The sequence below is a fragment of the Cryptotermes secundus genome, unplaced genomic scaffold (genome assembly GCF_002891405.2).
Source record: "Cryptotermes secundus unplaced genomic scaffold, Csec_1.0 scaffold1523, whole genome shotgun sequence".
NCBI classification, from domain to species: Eukaryota; Metazoa; Arthropoda; class Insecta; order Blattodea; family Kalotermitidae; genus Cryptotermes; species Cryptotermes secundus.
In genome coordinates, this window is record NW_019730123.1 from 1 (window position 1) to 4516 (window position 4516).

A 4516-nucleotide genomic window follows, 5' to 3' on the forward strand; every position below is an offset into this window, starting at 1 on the left:
CTGAGTTGTTGGGTTCACCAGATATTGCAGAAGTAATAGCCAGAGGAAAAAAAATCACTATGCCAAAAAATGTTTAGGAAATATGGCTAATCTAAAACTAAAATCTAGGACCCATTGCTGGGCTGATATTGAAAACTATATAATTATAAAGTATTCACAGTATGTGCTACTTGAGTTGCAGCAATTTTTCAAGAGGTATNATTAATTTCTGTATTAATTGAGAGAGAGAGTTTTGACCAGCTACTGCCCATCAGGCAGGGGCACCTGTAAAGTCAAATGGATGCCATGAGGCGTGCTCATATTTGTGTCTGTGGGCTTNTAAATGTTCCAGTGATGATTTCATAGTCTGTGAAAGATAACAATTTTGCAGTGATGTTTGGAAGAACAGTTTGATTCATTCATCCATCCAAGTCTTGTGCTTGCAAAGGAAATACAATTTTTAAGCCCATAAGGCGACAAGAAACTCTGTTTATCAATGAGGCATGCAACTAGACAGATTTGTCAGCCGACTATTATGATCGTGTTCCATGTCTACACAACAGGCCCCAGCCAAGAAGGGGTATAATGAATGTGCCTGACTCAGGCATTTGTGTGTGAGATAATGTAGTTTGAATGGAAATGAAAGTCAGGGGTGACAGTGGCGGATTTCTTTTTTTAGAATAAAGCCAAAGTACAGAATTTTACTATATATATATAAACTTTAGTGTCATGGCTATAGAAATGAAAACATATGTACGTGAAGTCTGAAAATTGTTTTTTCAAAGGCTTTTTGTTCTATAATGTTATAATGACACATGACTGAGATACTGCATTTTATAAAGCGAAACAAAATTATAGAATTATATGCCACAGTGACAAGTTTAAAGGAAAAGGAAAACAACCACTAGACTGGTTAATTGTGTAATATTAAATGTATATTTGTCATACCTGATGATGCATGTCATTCACAAGCATAATTAACAATTAACGATGACAATTCAATGAATGTAATCTAATGTCTATCAAATGGAATACTTCTGAATAAAATTTCCTACAAATTTGAAAAAATACAAGGTGGTTCAAATATGACCGGGACTGATTTGTGTGTAAACAAGCCGCACTGCGCAGCAGCTGTGCGACCTTGAGAGAGTGAAGCCACAACCTTCACCCTTCCTCCTGTTTGGGTTAGAACTTGTTCAGTCCTGTCTGGGAATTGCTAGAGTGATGAGTGAAAAGAAGGTACCGCCGAGCATGGAACAACGCATTGTGATCAAATTCCTCGTTGGAGAAAATGTCCCGTTCACTGAAATTCACCAGACTCTTAACAACAGTGTGGGGAAGAGTGTCTCTCATGGACCCATGTGTTTGAGTGGTGTAAGTGCTTCAGAGAGGGCAGAGAGCGCGTGGAGAATGAACTGTATGATCGTTGGCCGCGAACATCCATCACCAAGCCAAACATTGATCGTGTAGATGCACTTATTCGTGAGAATAGGTGCATCACTATCAAGGAACTTGGAGCAATGCTGTCCATCAGTGTTGGTAGTGTAGAAGACATCGTGAAATACCACCTGCACTATCACAAGGTGAATGCACGGTGGGTACCACGCACTTTGACGGATGTGAACAAAATAGTGTGCATGCAAGCTGCCAGTCATCTCCTAAAACAGTTTGAAGATGAAGGTGATGCATTTTGAAGTCTACAGTGACCACCGATGAAACGTGGGTGCACTACTTAATTCCCAAGACCCAGCAGTCATCACGCGAGTGGCGGAATACCAGTTCTCCCAAACCCAAGAGATCGCAGTAGTGCTGTTTGGCAGGAAAAATGATGGCAACATTCTTCTGGGACTGGCAGGGGTTATCCATGTAGACTTTCTGACAGATGCCAGAACAGTCAATGCAGCTTATTACTCAGCCCTCCTGGCAACAGACGTGAAGGAAAAGATCTGATCCAAGTGGAAGACAGGTGGAAAGCGGGTAGCCTTCCTTCAAGACAATGCATGCCCCCATATGGCCAAAACAACAATTGAAACTCTCCAGAAATTGAAATGGAACCCTCTGACACATCTGCCGTACTGTCCTGATTTGGCCCCAAGTGATTTCTACCTGTTCGAAAGGTTCTATTCAGACTTGAAAGGCATGCAGTTTGTGGACGACGCCATCCTCCAGACTGTTCGGGAATGGATATGCCGCCAACCACATGCCTTTATTGAAAAGGGGATCAGGATGCTTCCAGAACGTTGGAAAAAATGTCTTGACTCCGGAGGGGAGTACGTTGAAGACTGACATGTGCAAGTAAGTGTTTGGCCATTATGGTTTAAAAAAAATCAGTCCCTATCATATTTGAACCACCTTGTAACATACGCTCAAAATCACTGTTACAGTGCTGGACTATATATATCCATATTCTCCCGTGTTAAGTTGTTAAGTGACTAGACACAGGGTTCAGATGGGTAACAGATTTATTGGACCATTACACACTGTAACTACAATTAATTGTAGCACTATCACTAACTCACATACTCTGCAATTCACTATGGCACACACTTAAGTCTTCTCAGTCTGCTGTGCCTTCACCAGTCATTGCCTGGTAACAACTCCCAGCACTGTAGATTCCTTAGCTTCCACATTCATGACCTTAACAGACTGTCTCATAGCTCTACACGGCTGCAACTCCAGGCCATTAACTCTAGGCCGCATCTGGCCACCATTGGCTGTCACCTGTCTGCCTTCAGACTCACTCACAATCTCAACTGCTAATCAGTGACTGCAGTTCCATTCCAGTCTGCAGTATACAACCTTGGGGTAGACCACATAGAAAACACCATCTCCATGGCTTCTCTATTATTTCATGTTTCTTCTCTAACAATATCTTCACTGTGGCATCGGACTCTATTGCTGAGAAAACATGTTTACAGACCCATTATGTAGTAATGAATGTCTTTCCTCTTCCACTATTCCAGCTTTCAGCCATCATGTCAAATTGTTCCCTCCTTAAGGCTAGTTGTCCTGAGTAGCTTACAGATGCATTGCCATTTTCTTCTTTTCTCATCTGTGGAGGCAAAACGCCTATGGCACCGGCACTTGGGCTGTCGATAGTCTATTCTTTCATTTGGGAGGGGGCCAGATCTTCCACAGTGTCCTGTTACTCGTTCCCAATTCTAATAAAGGACATGACTATGAGCTTTTTGATCTCAAGCCCTCGATGACAGCTCTGTTGCTTCCCAGAACTAACGGCTCTTTCAGGCCCCAGTCCCTTAAGCCATTGCTGCACTCCAGCCACGTCCATTGTCCCTTCTAGAATGTCCATCCATCAGGGGCTCTTTATACAGCATCATCCCATGCCCAGCTTTTCAGTGGGCTTCAGTATCCTACAGCTGGTTGCTGGTCCCAGATCAGTCCTCTGGGGGTCTGATAAGTCTCCACTGTGGAATCTTCATAGTCTTAATTCTGGCTTCCATTTGTTCCTGGCCAGTCTCTATCCTGGCCTCCATGGCAACATCCATCCTGGCCTTCATCTCCCCTTGGCCAGCTTTCACCGCAGCCTTCACTTCTTCTTGGCCAGCTTCTGTCTTGGTTGGCCTTCATCTTTTCTAATCAGGCCTCCACCCCTTGCGGCATGGTACACATATTTTCTGGAATGATCTCAAACTTTTCTTTACTGGTCTTGGTTACAGCCTACATTTCTCATACTAAGAGTTTCTGATTCCTCTTGGTTACTTGGTTTACTAATGTTCAAAATCCACCATGATTATTAGTCACTTGGGTTCCAATCCGACCAGTTAATCCAGTTAATCCCACTTCTGACACCAGCTGTCACAATTTTTAGTGACTAGGCATGGTGTTGGGATGGGAAATCCAATTTAAACTGAAGTCCATATATTTTTTCGAAAGTACTTACCCTGGATCCAGACTCTTTCATCTCACGAGAAATTCTAACCCAAGCCAAAAATATTTTGTCCTGCCTAGCATAGTCTGGGTGGCATTTGTCATATATATGAGGTTCTTGTTCAATTAACAGCATCATCATCATCATCATCAGTAACCTGTCAGACGACAGGTCCACAGTCTCTTCCAAAACAATTCCTCCACTTAATGCAATCTAGAGCTTTCTCCTTCAAATGACAGTATCCTCTTCTGTCCCCAAGGTCATCCAGCATCTTCTTACGTCTTCTTCTTCGTCTCCTTGTCACTTCTATCCGCCCCTCTTATCTTTCCTTCAATAACTTCTTTTAGAAGGCAGTTTCTGCATAAAACATGACCAATCCAATTAGCCTTCCGTTTTCTTATTTCGTGTAGGATATTCCTCTGCTCACTGACTCTAATTAACACTTCTTCATTTCTCACATAATCGGTCCAACTGATCTTCTCCATCCTTCTCCAACACCACATTTCAAAACTTTCTAGATGTTTCTGATCTACTGCCCTAAGTGTCCATGTTTCAGCCCCATACAGAGCTATGCTCCAAATGTAGCATTTCACTAGTTTCTTCCTCAAATTTATGTCCAATTTGCTGGTAAAAAGATTCTTCTTCTTG